Here is a 17370-nt window from a genome sequence, read left to right as displayed (position 1 = left end):
GACAGTAGGATCCACGAGACACTCGTCCCGGATGTACTTGCTCTGGCGGGGGTGTAACTCAGTGGTAGAGTGTCTGCTTCGCATGCAGAAAGTCCTGGGTTCAAATCCCAGCTCCTCCAATTTTTGTTTCTCCGTGCAGCAGTACATGAAAACTTTTGCCTATCACCATATTCTACAAAATTCAGTGTACAAGATTCTTCCCCCAAGCAAGTGGATTTCGTACAGTTCGACCTCATGGCGGGAGGACGATGACCTGCAAGACCCTGGGCTGCGATCCCCCCCCCATTGAAATGTTGCTCCAAAGCCTTCGGTATGGCGTGCAGGGTGCATCTCAAACATGTATTTGCAACTCACCGCGACAATCGTCATTTGTTTTTTCGAGATACTGAAAAATGAAGGGGGCACCCGGGATTGAACCGGGGACCTCTCGATCTGCAGTCGAATGCTCTACGACTGAGCTATACCCCCATTCACGATCTTTGCGTTCCCATAACTTAAGGAAAAATATTATACTCTGCCTGGCTAAAGACGTCTAATCGAGCAAAATATTGCGTAATCATTATCTCTCAGTTATATATTAGCGTTAAACGATATAAATATCAAAAATACTAGACACTTCGCGCCTGGAGAAAGTGCGAGTCGGCGCCTTCACCTTAATGTCAGAACGCGAAAATTGCACTAGTAGCTTTTTTTCAAGCAAGTTCTGTTCGTCCGTTCTCCGTAATCGTTTGGTATCTGATTAAACTGACATACTCGCCTATGGCTTTCGTAAACGAAAATTTCATTGTGACCCCGACGTGATTTGAACACGCAACCTTCTGATCTGGAGTCAGACGCGCTACCGTTGCGCCACGGAGTCGACGCTGCTTAGGTCTTGTCATAATAGGTTCCTCGAACACTTACTGTACCGTTCAAACCTAAGAAATAATGACAGTAGGATCCACGAGACACTCGTCCCGGATGTACTTGCTCTGGCGGGGGTGTAACTCAGTGGTAGAGTGTCTGCTTCGCATGCAGAAAGTCCTGGGTTCAAATCCCAGCTCCTCCAATTTTTGTTTCTCCGTGCAGCAGTACATGAAAACTTTTGCCTATCACCATATTCTACAAAATTCAGTGTACAAGATTCTTCCCCCAAGCAAGTGGATTTCGTACAGTTCGACCTCATGGCGGGAGGACGATGACCTGCAAGACCCTGGGCTGCGATCCCCCCCCATTGAAATGTTGCTCCAAAGCCTTCGGTATGGCGTGCAGGGTGCATCTCAAACATGTATTTGCAACTCACCGCGACAATCGTCATTTGTTTTTTCGAGATACTGAAAAATGAAGGGGGCACCCGGGATTGAACCGGGGACCTCTCGATCTGCAGTCGAATGCTCTACGACTGAGCTATACCCCCATTCACGATCTTTGCGTTCCCATAACTTAAGGAAAAATATTATACTCTGCCTGGCTAAAGACGTCTAATCGAGCAAAATATTGCGTAATCATTATCTCTCAGTTATATATTAGCGTTAAACGATATAAATATCAAAAATACTAGACACTTCGCGCCTGGAGAAAGTGCGAGTCGGCGCCTTCACCTTAATGTCAGAACGCGAAAATTGCACTAGTAGCTTTTTTTCAAGCAAGTTCTGTTCGTCCGTTCTCCGTAATCGTTTGGTATCTGATTAAACTGACATACTCGCCTATGGCTTTCGTAAACGAAAATTTCATTGTGACCCCGACGTGATTTGAACACGCAACCTTCTGATCTGGAGTCAGACGCGCTACCGTTGCGCCACGGAGTCGACGCTGCTTAGGTCTTGTCATAATAGGTTCCTCGAACACTTACTGTACCGTTCAAACCTAAGAAATAATGACAGTAGGATCCACGAGACACTCGTCCCGGATGTACTTGCTCTGGCGGGGGTGTAACTCAGTGGTAGAGTGTCTGCTTCGCATGCAGAAAGTCCTGGGTTCAAATCCCAGCTCCTCCAATTTTTGTTTCTCCGTGCAGCAGTACATGAAAACTTTTGCCTATCACCATATTCTACAAAATTCAGTGTACAAGATTCTTCCCCCAAGCAAGTGGATTTCGTACAGTTCGACCTCATGGCGGGAGGACGATGACCTGCAAGACCCTGGGCTGCGATCCCCCCCCATTGAAATGTTGCTCCAAAGCCTTCGGTATGGCGTGCAGGGTGCATCTCAAACATGTATTTGCAACTCACCGCGACAATCGTCATTTGTTTTTTCGAGATACTGAAAAATGAAGGGGGCACCCGGGATTGAACCGGGGACCTCTCGATCTGCAGTCGAATGCTCTACGACTGAGCTATACCCCCATTCACGATCTTTGCGTTCCCATAACTTAAGGAAAAATATTATACTCTGCCTGGCTAAAGACGTCTAATCGAGCAAAATATTGCGTAATCATTATCTCTCAGTTATATATTAGCGTTAAACGATATAAATATCAAAAATACTAGACACTTCGCGCCTGGAGAAAGTGCGAGTCGGCGCCTTCACCTTAATGTCAGAACGCGAAAATTGCACTAGTAGCTTTTTTTCAAGCAAGTTCTGTTCGTCCGTTCTCCGTAATCGTTTGGTATCTGATTAAACTGACATACTCGCCTATGGCTTTCGTAAACGAAAATTTCATTGTGACCCCGACGTGATTTGAACACGCAACCTTCTGATCTGGAGTCAGACGCGCTACCGTTGCGCCACGGAGTCGACGCTGCTTAGGTCTTGTCATAATAGGTTCCTCGAACACTTACTGTACCGTTCAAACCTAAGAAATAATGACAGTAGGATCCACGAGACACTCGTCCCGGATGTACTTGCTCTGGCGGGGGTGTAACTCAGTGGTAGAGTGTCTGCTTCGCATGCAGAAAGTCCTGGGTTCAAATCCCAGCTCCTCCAATTTTTGTTTCTCCGTGCAGCAGTACATGAAAACTTTTGCCTATCACCATATTCTACAAAATTCAGTGTACAAGATTCTTCCCCCAAGCAAGTGGATTTCGTACAGTTCGACCTCATGGCGGGAGGACGATGACCTGCAAGACCCTGGGCTGCGATCCCCCCCCCATTGAAATGTTGCTCCAAAGCCTTCGGTATGGCGTGCAGGGTGCATCTCAAACATGTATTTGCAACTCACCGCGACAATCGTCATTTGTTTTTTCGAGATACTGAAAAATGAAGGGGGCACCCGGGATTGAACCGGGGACCTCTCGATCTGCAGTCGAATGCTCTACGACTGAGCTATACCCCCATTCACGATCTTTGCGTTCCCATAACTTAAGGAAAAATATTATACTCTGCCTGGCTAAAGACGTCTAATCGAGCAAAATATTGCGTAATCATTATCTCTCAGTTATATATTAGCGTTAAACGATATAAATATCAAAAATACTAGACACTTCGCGCCTGGAGAAAGTGCGAGTCGGCGCCTTCACCTTAATGTCAGAACGCGAAAATTGCACTAGTAGCTTTTTTTCAAGCAAGTTCTGTTCGTCCGTTCTCCGTAATCGTTTGGTATCTGATTAAACTGACATACTCGCCTATGGCTTTCGTAAACGAAAATTTCATTGTGACCCCGACGTGATTAGAACACGCAACCTTCTGATCTGGAGTCAGACGCGCTACCGTTGCGCCACGGAGTCGACGCTGCTTAGGTCTTGTCATAATAGGTTCCTCGAACACTTACTGTACCGTTCAAACCTAAGAAATAATGACAGTAGGATCCACGAGACACTCGTCCCGGATGTACTTGCTCTGGCGGGGGTGTAACTCAGTGGTAGAGTGTCTGCTTCGCATGCAGAAAGTCCTGGGTTCAAATCCCAGCTCCTCCAATTTTTGTTTCTCCGTGCAGCAGTACATGAAAACTTTTGCCTATCACCATATTCTACAAAATTCAGTGTACAAGATTCTTCCCCCAAGCAAGTGGATTTCGTACAGTTCGACCTCATGGCGGGAGGACGATGACCTGCAAGACCCTGGGCTGCGATCCCCCCCCATTGAAATGTTGCTCCAAAGCCTTCGGTATGGCGTGCAGGGTGCATCTCAAACATGTATTTGCAACTCACCGCGACAATCGTCATTTGTTTTTTCGAGATACTGAAAAATGAAGGGGGCACCCGGGATTGAACAGGGGACCTCTCGATCTGCAGTCGAATGCTCTACGACTGAGCTATACCCCCATTCACGATCTTTGCGTTCCCATAACTTAAGGAAAAATATTATACTCTGCCTGGCTAAAGACGTCTAATCGAGCAAAATATTGCGTAATCATTATCTCTCAGTTATATATTAGCGTTAAACGATATAAATATCAAAAATACTAGACACTTCGCGCCTGGAGAAAGTGCGAGTCGGCGCCTTCACCTTAATGTCAGAACGCGAAAATTGCACTAGTAGCTTTTTTTCAAGCAAGTTCTGTTCGTCCGTTCTCCGTAATCGTTTGGTATCTGATTAAACTGACATACTCGCCTATGGCTTTCGTAAACGAAAATTTCATTGTGACCCCGACGTGATTTGAACACGCAACCTTCTGATCTGGAGTCAGACGCGCTACCGTTGCGCCACGGAGTCGACGCTGCTTAGGTCTTGTCATAATAGGTTCCTCGAACACTTACTGTACCGTTCAAACCTAAGAAATAATGACAGTAGGATCCACGAGACACTCGTCCCGGATGTACTTGCTCTGGCGGGGGTGTAACTCAGTGGTAGAGTGTCTGCTTCGCATGCAGAAAGTTCTGGGTTCAAATCCCAGCTCCTCCAATTTTTGTTTCTCCGTGCAGCAGTACATGAAAACTTTTGCCTATCACCATATTCTACAAAATTCAGTGTACAAGATTCTTCCCCCAAGCAAGTGGATTTCGTACAGTTCGACCTCATGGCGGGAGGACGATGACCTGCAAGACCCTGGGCTGCGATCCCCCCCCATTGAAATGTTGCTCCAAAGCCTTCGGTATGGCGTGCAGGGTGCATCTCAAACATGTATTTGCAACTCACCGCGACAATCGTCATTTGTTTTTTCGAGATACTGAAAAATGAAGGGGGCACCCGGGATTGAACCGGGGACCTCTCGATCTGCAGTCGAATGCTCTACGACTGAGCTATACCCCCATTCACGATCTTTGCGTTCCCATAACTTAAGGAAAAATATTATACTCTGCCTGGCTAAAGACGTCTAATCGAGCAAAATATTGCGTAATCATTATCTCTCAGTTATATATTAGCGTTAAACGATATAAATATCAAAAATACTAGACACTTCGCGCCTGGAGAAAGTGCGAGTCGGCGCCTTCACCTTAATGTCAGAACGCGAAAATTGCACTAGTAGCTTTTTTTCAAGCAAGTTCTGTTCGTCCGTTCTCCGTAATCGTTTGGTATCTGATTAAACTGACATACTCGCCTATGGCTTTCGTAAACGAAAATTTCATTGTGACCCCGACGTGATTTGAACACGCAACCTTCTGATCTGGAGTCAGACGCGCTACCGTTGCGCCACGGAGTCGACGCTGCTTAGGTCTTGTCATAATAGGTTCCTCGAACACTTACTGTACCGTTCAAACCTAAGAAATAATGACAGTAGGATCCACGAGACACTCGTCCCGGATGTACTTGCTCTGGCGGGGGTGTAACTCAGTGGTAGAGTGTCTGCTTCGCATGCAGAAAGTCCTGGGTTCAAATCCCAGCTCCTCCAATTTTTGTTTCTCCGTGCAGCAGTACATGAAAACTTTTGCCTATCACCATATTCTACAAAATTCAGTGTACAAGATTCTTCCCCCAAGCAAGTGGATTTCGTACAGTTCGACCTCATGGCGGGAGGACGATGACCTGCAAGACCCTGGGCTGCGATCCCCCCCCCATTGAAATGTTGCTCCAAAGCCTTCGGTATGGCGTGCAGGGTGCATCTCAAACATGTATTTGCAACTCACCGCGACAATCGTCATTTGTTTTTTCGAGATACTGAAAAATGAAGGGGGCACCCGGGATTGAACCGGGGACCTCTCGATCTGCAGTCGAATGCTCTACGACTGAGCTATACCCCCATTCACGATCTTTGCGTTCCCATAACTTAAGGAAAAATATTATACTCTGCCTGGCTAAAGACGTCTAATCGAGCAAAATATTGCGTAATCATTATCTCTCAGTTATATATTAGCGTTAAACGATATAAATATCAAAAATACTAGACACTTCGCGCCTGGAGAAAGTGCGAGTCGGCGCCTTCACCTTAATGTCAGAACGCGAAAATTGCACTAGTAGCTTTTTTTCAAGCAAGTTCTGTTCGTCCGTTCTCCGTAATCGTTTGGTATCTGATTAAACTGACATACTCGCCTATGGCTTTCGTAAACGAAAATTTCATTGTGACCCCGACGTGATTTGAACACGCAACCTTCTGATCTGGAGTCAGACGCGCTACCGTTGCGCCACGGAGTCGACGCTGCTTAGGTCTTGTCATAATAGGTTCCTCGAACACTTACTGTACCGTTCAAACCTAAGAAATAATGACAGTAGGATCCACGAGACACTCGTCCCGGATGTACTTGCTCTGGCGGGGGTGTAACTCAGTGGTAGAGTGTCTGCTTCGCATGCAGAAAGTCCTGGGTTCAAATCCCAGCTCCTCCAATTTTTGTTTCTCCGTGCAGCAGTACATGAAAACTTTTGCCTATCACCATATTCTACAAAATTCAGTGTACAAGATTCTTCCCCCAAGCAAGTGGATTTCGTACAGTTCGACCTCATGGCGGGAGGACGATGACCTGCAAGACCCTGGGCTGCGATCCCCCCCCATTGAAATGTTGCTCCAAAGCCTTCGGTATGGCGTGCAGGGTGCATCTCAAACATGTATTTGCAACTCACCGCGACAATCGTCATTTGTTTTTTCGAGATACTGAAAAATGAAGGGGGCACCCGGGATTGAACCGGGGACCTCTCGATCTGCAGTCGAATGCTCTACGACTGAGCTATACCCCCATTCACGATCTTTGCGTTCCCATAACTTAAGGAAAAATATTATACTCTGCCTGGCTAAAGACGTCTAATCGAGCAAAATATTGCGTAATCATTATCTCTCAGTTATATATTAGCGTTAAACGATATAAATATCAAAAATACTAGACACTTCGCGCCTGGAGAAAGTGCGAGTCGGCGCCTTCACCTTAATGTCAGAACGCGAAAATTGCACTAGTAGCTTTTTTTCAAGCAAGTTCTGTTCGTCCGTTCTCCGTAATCGTTTGGTATCTGATTAAACTGACATACTCGCCTATGGCTTTCGTAAACGAAAATTTCATTGTGACCCCGACGTGATTTGAACACGCAACCTTCTGATCTGGAGTCAGACGCGCTACCGTTGCGCCACGGAGTCGACGCTGCTTAGGTCTTGTCATAATAGGTTCCTCGAGCACTTACTGTACCGTTCAAACCTAAGAAATAATGACAGTAGGATCCACGAGACACTCGTCCCGGATGTACTTGCTCTGGCGGGGGTGTAACTCAGTGGTAGAGTGTCTGCTTCGCATGCAGAAAGTCCTGGGTTCAAATCCCAGCTCCTCCAATTTTTGTTTCTCCGTGCAGCAGTACATGAAAACTTTTGCCTATCACCATATTCTACAAAATTCAGTGTACAAGATTCTTCCCCCAAGCAAGTGGATTTCGTACAGTTCGACCTCATGGCGGGAGGACGATGACCTGCAAGACCCTGGGCTGCGATCCCCCCCCCATTGAAATGTTGCTCCAAAGCCTTCGGTATGGCGTGCAGGGTGCATCTCAAACATGTATTTGCAACTCACCGCGACAATCGTCATTTGTTTTTTCGAGATACTGAAAAATGAAGGGGGCACCCGGGATTGAACCGGGGACCTCTCGATCTGCAGTCGAATGCTCTACGACTGAGCTATACCCCCATTCACGATCTTTGCGTTCCCATAACTTAAGGAAAAATATTATACTCTGCCTGGCTAAAGACGTCTAATCGAGCAAAATATTGCGTAATCATTATCTCTCAGTTATATATTAGCGTTAAACGATATAAATATCAAAAATACTAGACACTTCGCGCCTGGAGAAAGTGCGAGTCGGCGCCTTCACCTTAATGTCAGAACGCGAAAATTGCACTAGTAGCTTTTTTTCAAGCAAGTTCTGTTCGTCCGTTCTCCGTAATCGTTTGGTATCTGATTAAACTGACATACTCGCCTATGGCTTTCGTAAACGAAAATTTCATTGTGACCCCGACGTGATTTGAACACGCAACCTTCTGATCTGGAGTCAGACGCGCTACCGTTGCGCCACGGAGTCGACGCTGCTTAGGTCTTGTCATAATAGGTTCCTCGAACACTTACTGTACCGTTCAAACCTAAGAAATAATGACAGTAGGATCCACGAGACACTCGTCCCGGATGTACTTGCTCTGGCGGGGGTGTAACTCAGTGGTAGAGTGTCTGCTTCGCATGCAGAAAGTCCTGGGTTCAAATCCCAGCTCCTCCAATTTTTGTTTCTCCGTGCAGCAGTACATGAAAACTTTTGCCTATCACCATATTCTACAAAATTCAGTGTACAAGATTCTTCCCCCAAGCAAGTGGATTTCGTACAGTTCGACCTCATGGCGGGAGGACGATGACCTGCAAGACCCTGGGCTGCGATCCCCCCCCATTGAAATGTTGCTCCAAAGCCTTCGGTATGGCGTGCAGGGTGCATCTCAAACATGTATTTGCAACTCACCGCGACAATCGTCATTTGTTTTTTCGAGATACTGAAAAATGAAGGGGGCACCCGGGATTGAACCGGGGACCTCTCGATCTGCAGTCGAATGCTCTACGACTGAGCTATACCCCCATTCACGATCTTTGCGTTCCCATAACTTAAGGAAAAATATTATACTCTGCCTGGCTAAAGACGTCTAATCGAGCAAAATATTGCGTAATCATTATCTCTCAGTTATATATTAGCGTTAAACGATATAAATATCAAAAATACTAGACACTTCGCGCCTGGAGAAAGTGCGAGTCGGCGCCTTCACCTTAATGTCAGAACGCGAAAATTGCACTAGTAGCTTTTTTTCAAGCAAGTTCTGTTCGTCCGTTCTCCGTAATCGTTTGGTATCTGATTAAACTGACATACTCGCCTATGGCTTTCGTAAACGAAAATTTCATTGTGACCCCGACGTGATTTGAACACGCAACCTTCTGATCTGGAGTCAGACGCGCTACCGTTGCGCCACGGAGTCGACGCTGCTTAGGTCTTGTCATAATAGGTTCCTCGAACACTTACTGTACCGTTCAAACCTAAGAAATAATGACAGTAGGATCCACGAGACACTCGTCCCGGATGTACTTGCTCTGGCGGGGGTGTAACTCAGTGGTAGAGTGTCTGCTTCGCATGCAGAAAGTCCTGGGTTCAAATCCCAGCTCCTCCAATTTTTGTTTCTCCGTGCAGCAGTACATGAAAACTTTTGCCTATCACCATATTCTACAAAATTCAGTGTACAAGATTCTTCCCCCAAGCAAGTGGATTTCGTACAGTTCGACCTCATGGCGGGAGGACGATGACCTGCAAGACCCTGGGCTGCGATCCCCCCCCATTGAAATGTTGCTCCAAAGCCTTCGGTATGGCGTGCAGGGTGCATCTCAAACATGTATTTGCAACTCACCGCGACAATCGTCATTTGTTTTTTCGAGATACTGAAAAATGAAGGGGGCACCCGGGATTGAACCGGGGACCTCTCGATCTGCAGTCGAATGCTCTACGACTGAGCTATACCCCCATTCACGATCTTTGCGTTCCCATAACTTAAGGAAAAATATTATACTCTGCCTGGCTAAAGACGTCTAATCGAGCAAAATATTGCGTAATCATTATCTCTCAGTTATATATTAGCGTTAAACGATATAAATATCAAAAATACTAGACACTTCGCGCCTGGAGAAAGTGCGAGTCGGCGCCTTCACCTTAATGTCAGAACGCGAAAATTGCACTAGTAGCTTTTTTTCAAGCAAGTTCTGTTCGTCCGTTCTCCGTAATCGTTTGGTATCTGATTAAACTGACATACTCGCCTATGGCTTTCGTAAACGAAAATTTCATTGTGACCCCGACGTGATTTGAACACGCAACCTTCTGATCTGGAGTCAGACGCGCTACCGTTGCGCCACGGAGTCGACGCTGCTTAGGTCTTGTCATAATAGGTTCCTCGAACACTTACTGTACCGTTCAAACCTAAGAAATAATGACAGTAGGATCCACGAGACACTCGTCCCGGATGTACTTGCTCTGGCGGGGGTGTAACTCAGTGGTAGAGTGTCTGCTTCGCATGCAGAAAGTCCTGGGTTCAAATCCCAGCTCCTCCAATTTTTGTTTCTCCGTGCAGCAGTACATGAAAACTTTTGCCTATCACCATATTCTACAAAATTCAGTGTACAAGATTCTTCCCCCAAGCAAGTGGATTTCGTACAGTTCGACCTCATGGCGGGAGGACGATGACCTGCAAGACCCTGGGCTGCGATCCCCCCCCCATTGAAATGTTGCTCCAAAGCCTTCGGTATGGCGTGCAGGGTGCATCTCAAACATGTATTTGCAACTCACCGCGACAATCGTCATTTGTTTTTTCGAGATACTGAAAAATGAAGGGGGCACCCGGGATTGAACCGGGGACCTCTCGATCTGCAGTCGAATGCTCTACGACTGAGCTATACCCCCATTCACGATCTTTGCGTTCCCATAACTTAAGGAAAAATATTATACTCTGCCTGGCTAAAGACGTCTAATCGAGCAAAATATTGCGTAATCATTATCTCTCAGTTATATATTAGCGTTAAACGATATAAATATCAAAAATACTAGACACTTCGCGCCTGGAGAAAGTGCGAGTCGGCGCCTTCACCTTAATGTCAGAACGCGAAAATTGCACTAGTAGCTTTTTTTCAAGCAAGTTCTGTTCGTCCGTTCTCCGTAATCGTTTGGTATCTGATTAAACTGACATACTCGCCTATGGCTTTCGTAAACGAAAATTTCATTGTGACCCCGACGTGATTTGAACACGCAACCTTCTGATCTGGAGTCAGACGCGCTACCGTTGCGCCACGGAGTCGACGCTGCTTAGGTCTTGTCATAATAGGTTCCTCGAACACTTACTGTACCGTTCAAACCTAAGAAATAATGACAGTAGGATCCACGAGACACTCGTCCCGGATGTACTTGCTCTGGCGGGGGTGTAACTCAGTGGTAGAGTGTCTGCTTCGCATGCAGAAAGTCCTGGGTTCAAATCCCAGCTCCTCCAATTTTTGTTTCTCCGTGCAGCAGTACATGAAAACTTTTGCCTATCACCATATTCTACAAAATTCAGTGTACAAGATTCTTCCCCCAAGCAAGTGGATTTCGTACAGTTCGACCTCATGGCGGGAGGACGATGACCTGCAAGACCCTGGGCTGCGATCCCCCCCCATTGAAATGTTGCTCCAAAGCCTTCGGTATGGCGTGCAGGGTGCATCTCAAACATGTATTTGCAACTCACCGCGACAATCGTCATTTGTTTTTTCGAGATACTGAAAAATGAAGGGGGCACCCGGGATTGAACCGGGGACCTCTCGATCTGCAGTCGAATGCTCTACGACTGAGCTATACCCCCATTCACGATCTTTGCGTTCCCATAACTTAAGGAAAAATATTATACTCTGCCTGGCTAAAGACGTCTAATCGAGCAAAATATTGCGTAATCATTATCTCTCAGTTATATATTAGCGTTAAACGATATAAATATCAAAAATACTAGACACTTCGCGCCTGGAGAAAGTGCGAGTCGGCGCCTTCACCTTAATGTCAGAACGCGAAAATTGCACTAGTAGCTTTTTTTCAAGCAAGTTCTGTTCGTCCGTTCTCCGTAATCGTTTGGTATCTGATTAAACTGACATACTCGCCTATGGCTTTCGTAAACGAAAATTTCATTGTGACCCCGACGTGATTTGAACACGCAACCTTCTGATCTGGAGTCAGACGCGCTACCGTTGCGCCACGGAGTCGACGCTGCTTAGGTCTTGTCATAATAGGTTCCTCGAACACTTACTGTACCGTTCAAACCTAAGAAATAATGACAGTAGGATCCACGAGACACTCGTCCCGGATGTACTTGCTCTGGCGGGGGTGTAACTCAGTGGTAGAGTGTCTGCTTCGCATGCAGAAAGTCCTGGGTTCAAATCCCAGCTCCTCTAATTTTTGTTTCTCCGTGCAGCAGTACATGAAAACTTTTGCCTATCACCATATTCTACAAAATTCAGTGTACAAGATTCTTCCCCCAAGCAAGTGGATTTCGTACAGTTCGACCTCATGGCGGGAGGACGATGACCTGCAAGACCCTGGGCTGCGATCCCCCCCCCCATTGAAATGTTGCTCCAAAGCCTTCGGTATGGCGTGCAGGGTGCATCTCAAACATGTATTTGCAACTCACCGCGACAATCGTCATTTGTTTTTTCGAGATACTGAAAAATGAAGGGGGCACCCGGGATTGAACCGGGGACCTCTCGATCTGCAGTCGAATGCTCTACGACTGAGCTATACCCCCATTCACGATCTTTGCGTTCCCATAACTTAAGGAAAAATATTATACTCTGCCTGGCTAAAGACGTCTAATCGAGCAAAATATTGCGTAATCATTATCTCTCAGTTATATATTAGCGTTAAACGATATAAATATCAAAAATACTAGACACTTCGCGCCTGGAGAAAGTGCGAGTCGGCGCCTTCACCTTAATGTCAGAACGCGAAAATTGCACTAGTAGCTTTTTTTCAAGCAAGTTCTGTTCGTCCGTTCTCCGTAATCGTTTGGTATCTGATTAAACTGACATACTCGCCTATGGCTTTCGTAAACGAAAATTTCATTGTGACCCCGACGTGATTTGAACACGCAACCTTCTGATCTGGAGTCAGACGCGCTACCGTTGCGCCACGGAGTCGACGCTGCTTAGGTCTTGTCATAATAGGTTCCTCGAACACTTACTGTACCGTTCAAACCTAAGAAATAATGACAGTAGGATCCACGAGACACTCGTCCCGGATGTACTTGCTCTGGCGGGGGTGTAACTCAGTGGTAGAGTGTCTGCTTCGCATGCAGAAAGTCCTGGGTTCAAATCCCAGCTCCTCCAATTTTTGTTTCTCCGTGCAGCAGTACATGAAAACTTTTGCCTATCACCATATTCTACAAAATTCAGTGTACAAGATTCTTCCCCCAAGCAAGTGGATTTCGTACAGTTCGACCTCATGGCGGGAGGACGATGACCTGCAAGACCCTGGGCTGCGATCCCCCCCCATTGAAATGTTGCTCCAAAGCCTTCGGTATGGCGTGCAGGGTGCATCTCAAACATGTATTTGCAACTCACCGCGACAATCGTCATTTGTTTTTTCGAGATACTGAAAAATGAAGGGGGCACCCGGGATTGAACCGGGGACCTCTCGATCTGCAGTCGAATGCTCTACGACTGAGCTATACCCCCATTCACGATCTTTGCGTTCCCATAACTTAAGGAAAAATATTATACTCTGCCTGGCTAAAGACGTCTAATCGAGCAAAATATTGCGTAATCATTATCTCTCAGTTATATATTAGCGTTAAACGATATAAATATCAAAAATACTAGACACTTCGCGCCTGGAGAAAGTGCGAGTCGGCGCCTTCACCTTAATGTCAGAACGCGAAAATTGCACTAGTAGCTTTTTTTCAAGCAAGTTCTGTTCGTCCGTTCTCCGTAATCGTTTGGTATCTGATTAAACTGACATACTCGCCTATGGCTTTCGTAAACGAAAATTTCATTGTGACCCCGACGTGATTTGAACACGCAACCTTCTGATCTGGAGTCAGACGCGCTACCGTTGCGCCACGGAGTCGACGCTGCTTAGGTCTTGTCATAATAGGTTCCTCGAACACTTACTGTACCGTTCAAACCTAAGAAATAATGACAGTAGGATCCACGAGACACTCGTCCCGGATGTACTTGCTCTGGCGGGGGTGTAACTCAGTGGTAGAGTGTCTGCTTCGCATGCAGAAAGTCCTGGGTTCAAATCCCAGCTCCTCCAATTTTTGTTTCTCCGTGCAGCAGTACATGAAAACTTTTGCCTATCACCATATTCTACAAAATTCAGTGTACAAGATTCTTCCCCCAAGCAAGTGGATTTCGTACAGTTCGACCTCATGGCGGGAGGACGATGACCTGCAAGACCCTGGGCTGCGATCCCCCCCCATTGAAATGTTGCTCCAAAGCCTTCGGTATGGCGTGCAGGGTGCATCTCAAACATGTATTTGCAACTCACCGCGACAATCGTCATTTGTTTTTTCGAGATACTGAAAAATGAAGGGGGCACCCGGGATTGAACCGGGGACCTCTCGATCTGCAGTCGAATGCTCTACGACTGAGCTATACCCCCATTCACGATCTTTGCGTTCCCATAACTTAAGGAAAAATATTATACTCTGCCTGGCTAAAGACGTCTAATCGAGCAAAATATTGCGTAATCATTATCTCTCAGTTATATATTAGCGTTAAACGATATAAATATCAAAAATACTAGACACTTCGCGCCTGGAGAAAGTGCGAGTCGGCGCCTTCACCTTAATGTCAGAACGCGAAAATTGCACTAGTAGCTTTTTTTCAAGCAAGTTCTGTTCGTCCGTTCTCCGTAATCGTTTGGTATCTGATTAAACTGACATACTCGCCTATGGCTTTCGTAAACGAAAATTTCATTGTGACCCCGACGTGATTTGAACACGCAACCTTCTGATCTGGAGTCAGACGCGCTACCGTTGCGCCACGGAGTCGACGCTGCTTAGGTCTTGTCATAATAGGTTCCTCGAACACTTACTGTACCGTTCAAACCTAAGAAATAATGACAGTAGGATCCACGAGACACTCGTCCCGGATGTACTTGCTCTGGCGGGGGTGTAACTCAGTGGTAGAGTGTCTGCTTCGCATGCAGAAAGTCCTGGGTTCAAATCCCAGCTCCTCCAATTTTTGTTTCTCCGTGCAGCAGTACATGAAAACTTTTGCCTATCACCATATTCTACAAAATTCAGTGTACAAGATTCTTCCCCCAAGCAAGTGGATTTCGTACAGTTCGACCTCATGGCGGGAGGACGATGACCTGCAAGACCCTGGGCTGCGATCCCCCCCCATTGAAATGTTGCTCCAAAGCCTTCGGTATGGCGTGCAGGGTGCATCTCAAACATGTATTTGCAACTCACCGCGACAATCGTCATTTGTTTTTTCGAGATACTGAAAAATGAAGGGGGCACCCGGGATTGAACCGGGGACCTCTCGATCTGCAGTCGAATGCTCTACGACTGAGCTATACCCCCATTCACGATCTTTGCGTTCCCATAACTTAAGGAAAAATATTATACTCTGCCTGGCTAAAGACGTCTAATCGAGCAAAATATTGCGTAATCATTATCTCTCAGTTATATATTAGCGTTAAACGATATAAATATCAAAAATACTAGACACTTCGCGCCTGGAGAAAGTGCGAGTCGGCGCCTTCACCTTAATGTCAGAACGCGAAAATTGCACTAGTAGCTTTTTTTCAAGCAAGTTCTGTTCGTCCGTTCTCCGTAATCGTTTGGTATCTGATTAAACTGACATACTCGCCTATGGCTTTCGTAAACGAAAATTTCATTGTGACCCCGACGTGATTTGAACACGCAACCTTCTGATCTGGAGTCAGACGCGCTACCGTTGCGCCACGGAGTCGACGCTGCTTAGGTCTTGTCATAATAGGTTCCTCGAACACTTACTGTACCGTTCAAACCTAAGAAATAATGACAGTAGGATCCACGAGACACTCGTCCCGGATGTACTTGCTCTGGCGGGGGTGTAACTCAGTGGTAGAGTGTCTGCTTCGCATGCAGAAAGTCCTGGGTTCAAATCCCAGCTCCTCCAATTTTTGTTTCTCCGTGCAGCAGTACATGAAAACTTTTGCCTATCACCATATTCTACAAAATTCAGTGTACAAGATTCTTCCCCCAAGCAAGTGGATTTCGTACAGTTCGACCTCATGGCGGGAGGACGATGACCTGCAAGACCCTGGGCTGCGATCCCCCCCCCATTGAAATGTTGCTCCAAAGCCTTCGGTATGGCGTGCAGGGTGCATCTCAAACATGTATTTGCAACTCACCGCGACAATCGTCATTTGTTTTTTCGAGATACTGAAAAATGAAGGGGGCACCCGGGATTGAACCGGGGACCTCTCGATCTGCAGTCGAATGCTCTACGACTGAGCTATACCCCCATTCACGATCTTTGCGTTCCCATAACTTAAGGAAAAATATTATACTCTGCCTGGCTAAAGACGTCTAATCGAGCAAAATATTGCGTAATCATTATCTCTCAGTTATATATTAGCGTTAAACGATATAAATATCAAAAATACTAGACACTTCGCGCCTGGAGAAAGTGCGAGTCGGCGCCTTCACCTTAATGTCAGAACGCGAAAATTGCACTAGTAGCTTTTTTTCAAGCAAGTTCTGTTCGTCCGTTCTCCGTAATCGTTTGGTATCTGATTAAACTGACATACTCGCCTATGGCTTTCGTAAACGAAAATTTCATTGTGACCCCGACGTGATTTGAACACGCAACCTTCTGATCTGGAGTCAGACGCGCTACCGTTGCGCCACGGAGTCGACGCTGCTTAGGTCTTGTCATAATAGGTTCCTCGAACACTTACTGTACCGTTCAAACCTAAGAAATAATGACAGTAGGATCCACGAGACACTCGTCCCGGATGTACTTGCTCTGGCGGGGGTGTAACTCAGTGGTAGAGTGTCTGCTTCGCATGCAGAAAGTCCTGGGTTCAAATCCCAGCTCCTCCAATTTTTGTTTCTCCGTGCAGCAGTACATGAAAACTTTTGCCTATCACCATATTCTACAAAATTCAGTGTACAAGATTCTTCCCCCAAGCAAGTGGATTTCGTACAGTTCGACCTCATGGCGGGAGGACGATGACCTGCAAGACCCTGGGCTGCGATCCCCCCCCATTGAAATGTTGCTCCAAAGCCTTCGGTATGGCGTGCAGGGTGCATCTCAAACATGTATTTGCAACTCACCGCGACAATCGTCATTTGTTTTTTCGAGATACTGAAAAATGAAGGGGGCACCCGGGATTGAACCGGGGACCTCTCGATCTGCAGTCGAATGCTCTACGACTGAGCTATACCCCCATTCACGATCTTTGCGTTCCCATAACTTAAGGAAAAATATTATACTCTGCCTGGCTAAAGACGTCTAATCGAGCAAAATATTGCGTAATCATTATCTCTCAGTTATATATTAGCGTTAAACGATATAAATATCAAAAATACTAGACACTTCGCGCCTGGAGAAAGTGCGAGTCGGCGCCTTCACCTTAATG

At 46.3% G+C, this 17370-nt stretch overlaps 56 non-coding genes across 56 annotated transcripts; 19 read left to right on the top strand and 37 right to left on the bottom strand.

Moving 5' to 3' along the window:
• Positions 1-47: 47 nt before the first annotated feature.
• Positions 48-119, top strand: Trnaa-cgc. The gene has a single exon. It is a non-coding gene; the product is annotated as a tRNA-Ala (tRNA).
• Positions 120-396: 277 nt separating this feature from the next.
• Trnac-gca lies at positions 397-468 on the bottom strand. The gene has a single exon. It is a non-coding gene; the product is annotated as a tRNA-Cys (tRNA).
• A 319-nt stretch (positions 469-787) lies between these two features.
• On the bottom strand, positions 788-859 carry Trnaw-cca. The gene has a single exon. It is a non-coding gene; the product is annotated as a tRNA-Trp (tRNA).
• A 117-nt stretch (positions 860-976) lies between these two features.
• Positions 977-1048, top strand: Trnaa-cgc. Its single transcript has one exon. It is a non-coding gene; the product is annotated as a tRNA-Ala (tRNA).
• A 276-nt stretch (positions 1049-1324) lies between these two features.
• Positions 1325-1396, bottom strand: Trnac-gca. The gene has a single exon. It is a non-coding gene; the product is annotated as a tRNA-Cys (tRNA).
• Positions 1397-1715: 319 nt separating this feature from the next.
• Trnaw-cca lies at positions 1716-1787 on the bottom strand. The gene has a single exon. It is a non-coding gene; the product is annotated as a tRNA-Trp (tRNA).
• A 117-nt stretch (positions 1788-1904) lies between these two features.
• On the top strand, positions 1905-1976 carry Trnaa-cgc. Its single transcript has one exon. It is a non-coding gene; the product is annotated as a tRNA-Ala (tRNA).
• Positions 1977-2252: 276 nt separating this feature from the next.
• Positions 2253-2324, bottom strand: Trnac-gca. The gene has a single exon. It is a non-coding gene; the product is annotated as a tRNA-Cys (tRNA).
• A 319-nt stretch (positions 2325-2643) lies between these two features.
• Trnaw-cca lies at positions 2644-2715 on the bottom strand. Its single transcript has one exon. It is a non-coding gene; the product is annotated as a tRNA-Trp (tRNA).
• Positions 2716-2832: 117 nt separating this feature from the next.
• Trnaa-cgc lies at positions 2833-2904 on the top strand. The gene has a single exon. It is a non-coding gene; the product is annotated as a tRNA-Ala (tRNA).
• Positions 2905-3181: 277 nt separating this feature from the next.
• On the bottom strand, positions 3182-3253 carry Trnac-gca. Its single transcript has one exon. It is a non-coding gene; the product is annotated as a tRNA-Cys (tRNA).
• A 319-nt stretch (positions 3254-3572) lies between these two features.
• Positions 3573-3644, bottom strand: Trnaw-cca. The gene has a single exon. It is a non-coding gene; the product is annotated as a tRNA-Trp (tRNA).
• A 117-nt stretch (positions 3645-3761) lies between these two features.
• Trnaa-cgc lies at positions 3762-3833 on the top strand. The gene has a single exon. It is a non-coding gene; the product is annotated as a tRNA-Ala (tRNA).
• Positions 3834-4109: 276 nt separating this feature from the next.
• On the bottom strand, positions 4110-4181 carry Trnac-gca. The gene has a single exon. It is a non-coding gene; the product is annotated as a tRNA-Cys (tRNA).
• Positions 4182-4500: 319 nt separating this feature from the next.
• Positions 4501-4572, bottom strand: Trnaw-cca. The gene has a single exon. It is a non-coding gene; the product is annotated as a tRNA-Trp (tRNA).
• A 117-nt stretch (positions 4573-4689) lies between these two features.
• On the top strand, positions 4690-4761 carry Trnaa-cgc. Its single transcript has one exon. It is a non-coding gene; the product is annotated as a tRNA-Ala (tRNA).
• Positions 4762-5037: 276 nt separating this feature from the next.
• Trnac-gca lies at positions 5038-5109 on the bottom strand. The gene has a single exon. It is a non-coding gene; the product is annotated as a tRNA-Cys (tRNA).
• Positions 5110-5428: 319 nt separating this feature from the next.
• On the bottom strand, positions 5429-5500 carry Trnaw-cca. Its single transcript has one exon. It is a non-coding gene; the product is annotated as a tRNA-Trp (tRNA).
• A 117-nt stretch (positions 5501-5617) lies between these two features.
• Positions 5618-5689, top strand: Trnaa-cgc. The gene has a single exon. It is a non-coding gene; the product is annotated as a tRNA-Ala (tRNA).
• Positions 5690-5966: 277 nt separating this feature from the next.
• Trnac-gca lies at positions 5967-6038 on the bottom strand. Its single transcript has one exon. It is a non-coding gene; the product is annotated as a tRNA-Cys (tRNA).
• A 319-nt stretch (positions 6039-6357) lies between these two features.
• Trnaw-cca lies at positions 6358-6429 on the bottom strand. The gene has a single exon. It is a non-coding gene; the product is annotated as a tRNA-Trp (tRNA).
• A 117-nt stretch (positions 6430-6546) lies between these two features.
• Trnaa-cgc lies at positions 6547-6618 on the top strand. Its single transcript has one exon. It is a non-coding gene; the product is annotated as a tRNA-Ala (tRNA).
• A 276-nt stretch (positions 6619-6894) lies between these two features.
• Positions 6895-6966, bottom strand: Trnac-gca. Its single transcript has one exon. It is a non-coding gene; the product is annotated as a tRNA-Cys (tRNA).
• Positions 6967-7285: 319 nt separating this feature from the next.
• Trnaw-cca lies at positions 7286-7357 on the bottom strand. Its single transcript has one exon. It is a non-coding gene; the product is annotated as a tRNA-Trp (tRNA).
• Positions 7358-7474: 117 nt separating this feature from the next.
• Trnaa-cgc lies at positions 7475-7546 on the top strand. The gene has a single exon. It is a non-coding gene; the product is annotated as a tRNA-Ala (tRNA).
• Positions 7547-7823: 277 nt separating this feature from the next.
• Trnac-gca lies at positions 7824-7895 on the bottom strand. Its single transcript has one exon. It is a non-coding gene; the product is annotated as a tRNA-Cys (tRNA).
• Positions 7896-8214: 319 nt separating this feature from the next.
• Positions 8215-8286, bottom strand: Trnaw-cca. The gene has a single exon. It is a non-coding gene; the product is annotated as a tRNA-Trp (tRNA).
• A 117-nt stretch (positions 8287-8403) lies between these two features.
• On the top strand, positions 8404-8475 carry Trnaa-cgc. The gene has a single exon. It is a non-coding gene; the product is annotated as a tRNA-Ala (tRNA).
• Positions 8476-8751: 276 nt separating this feature from the next.
• Trnac-gca lies at positions 8752-8823 on the bottom strand. The gene has a single exon. It is a non-coding gene; the product is annotated as a tRNA-Cys (tRNA).
• A 319-nt stretch (positions 8824-9142) lies between these two features.
• Trnaw-cca lies at positions 9143-9214 on the bottom strand. Its single transcript has one exon. It is a non-coding gene; the product is annotated as a tRNA-Trp (tRNA).
• A 117-nt stretch (positions 9215-9331) lies between these two features.
• Positions 9332-9403, top strand: Trnaa-cgc. The gene has a single exon. It is a non-coding gene; the product is annotated as a tRNA-Ala (tRNA).
• Positions 9404-9679: 276 nt separating this feature from the next.
• On the bottom strand, positions 9680-9751 carry Trnac-gca. Its single transcript has one exon. It is a non-coding gene; the product is annotated as a tRNA-Cys (tRNA).
• Positions 9752-10070: 319 nt separating this feature from the next.
• Positions 10071-10142, bottom strand: Trnaw-cca. Its single transcript has one exon. It is a non-coding gene; the product is annotated as a tRNA-Trp (tRNA).
• Positions 10143-10259: 117 nt separating this feature from the next.
• Positions 10260-10331, top strand: Trnaa-cgc. Its single transcript has one exon. It is a non-coding gene; the product is annotated as a tRNA-Ala (tRNA).
• A 277-nt stretch (positions 10332-10608) lies between these two features.
• Trnac-gca lies at positions 10609-10680 on the bottom strand. The gene has a single exon. It is a non-coding gene; the product is annotated as a tRNA-Cys (tRNA).
• Positions 10681-10999: 319 nt separating this feature from the next.
• On the bottom strand, positions 11000-11071 carry Trnaw-cca. Its single transcript has one exon. It is a non-coding gene; the product is annotated as a tRNA-Trp (tRNA).
• A 117-nt stretch (positions 11072-11188) lies between these two features.
• Trnaa-cgc lies at positions 11189-11260 on the top strand. Its single transcript has one exon. It is a non-coding gene; the product is annotated as a tRNA-Ala (tRNA).
• A 276-nt stretch (positions 11261-11536) lies between these two features.
• Trnac-gca lies at positions 11537-11608 on the bottom strand. The gene has a single exon. It is a non-coding gene; the product is annotated as a tRNA-Cys (tRNA).
• A 319-nt stretch (positions 11609-11927) lies between these two features.
• On the bottom strand, positions 11928-11999 carry Trnaw-cca. Its single transcript has one exon. It is a non-coding gene; the product is annotated as a tRNA-Trp (tRNA).
• A 117-nt stretch (positions 12000-12116) lies between these two features.
• On the top strand, positions 12117-12188 carry Trnaa-cgc. The gene has a single exon. It is a non-coding gene; the product is annotated as a tRNA-Ala (tRNA).
• Positions 12189-12466: 278 nt separating this feature from the next.
• On the bottom strand, positions 12467-12538 carry Trnac-gca. Its single transcript has one exon. It is a non-coding gene; the product is annotated as a tRNA-Cys (tRNA).
• Positions 12539-12857: 319 nt separating this feature from the next.
• Positions 12858-12929, bottom strand: Trnaw-cca. Its single transcript has one exon. It is a non-coding gene; the product is annotated as a tRNA-Trp (tRNA).
• A 117-nt stretch (positions 12930-13046) lies between these two features.
• Trnaa-cgc lies at positions 13047-13118 on the top strand. The gene has a single exon. It is a non-coding gene; the product is annotated as a tRNA-Ala (tRNA).
• Positions 13119-13394: 276 nt separating this feature from the next.
• Positions 13395-13466, bottom strand: Trnac-gca. Its single transcript has one exon. It is a non-coding gene; the product is annotated as a tRNA-Cys (tRNA).
• A 319-nt stretch (positions 13467-13785) lies between these two features.
• Trnaw-cca lies at positions 13786-13857 on the bottom strand. Its single transcript has one exon. It is a non-coding gene; the product is annotated as a tRNA-Trp (tRNA).
• A 117-nt stretch (positions 13858-13974) lies between these two features.
• On the top strand, positions 13975-14046 carry Trnaa-cgc. The gene has a single exon. It is a non-coding gene; the product is annotated as a tRNA-Ala (tRNA).
• Positions 14047-14322: 276 nt separating this feature from the next.
• Positions 14323-14394, bottom strand: Trnac-gca. The gene has a single exon. It is a non-coding gene; the product is annotated as a tRNA-Cys (tRNA).
• A 319-nt stretch (positions 14395-14713) lies between these two features.
• On the bottom strand, positions 14714-14785 carry Trnaw-cca. The gene has a single exon. It is a non-coding gene; the product is annotated as a tRNA-Trp (tRNA).
• A 117-nt stretch (positions 14786-14902) lies between these two features.
• Positions 14903-14974, top strand: Trnaa-cgc. Its single transcript has one exon. It is a non-coding gene; the product is annotated as a tRNA-Ala (tRNA).
• Positions 14975-15250: 276 nt separating this feature from the next.
• Positions 15251-15322, bottom strand: Trnac-gca. The gene has a single exon. It is a non-coding gene; the product is annotated as a tRNA-Cys (tRNA).
• A 319-nt stretch (positions 15323-15641) lies between these two features.
• Trnaw-cca lies at positions 15642-15713 on the bottom strand. Its single transcript has one exon. It is a non-coding gene; the product is annotated as a tRNA-Trp (tRNA).
• A 117-nt stretch (positions 15714-15830) lies between these two features.
• Positions 15831-15902, top strand: Trnaa-cgc. The gene has a single exon. It is a non-coding gene; the product is annotated as a tRNA-Ala (tRNA).
• Positions 15903-16179: 277 nt separating this feature from the next.
• Trnac-gca lies at positions 16180-16251 on the bottom strand. Its single transcript has one exon. It is a non-coding gene; the product is annotated as a tRNA-Cys (tRNA).
• Positions 16252-16570: 319 nt separating this feature from the next.
• On the bottom strand, positions 16571-16642 carry Trnaw-cca. Its single transcript has one exon. It is a non-coding gene; the product is annotated as a tRNA-Trp (tRNA).
• Positions 16643-16759: 117 nt separating this feature from the next.
• Trnaa-cgc lies at positions 16760-16831 on the top strand. Its single transcript has one exon. It is a non-coding gene; the product is annotated as a tRNA-Ala (tRNA).
• A 276-nt stretch (positions 16832-17107) lies between these two features.
• On the bottom strand, positions 17108-17179 carry Trnac-gca. The gene has a single exon. It is a non-coding gene; the product is annotated as a tRNA-Cys (tRNA).
• Positions 17180-17370: the final 191 nt, after the last annotated feature.

The sequence above is a fragment of the Schistocerca piceifrons genome, chromosome 3 (genome assembly GCF_021461385.2).
Source record: "Schistocerca piceifrons isolate TAMUIC-IGC-003096 chromosome 3, iqSchPice1.1, whole genome shotgun sequence".
Lineage (NCBI taxonomy): Eukaryota > Metazoa > Arthropoda > Insecta > Orthoptera > Acrididae > Schistocerca > Schistocerca piceifrons.
This window is presented reverse-complemented; position numbering and strand designations above follow the sequence as displayed.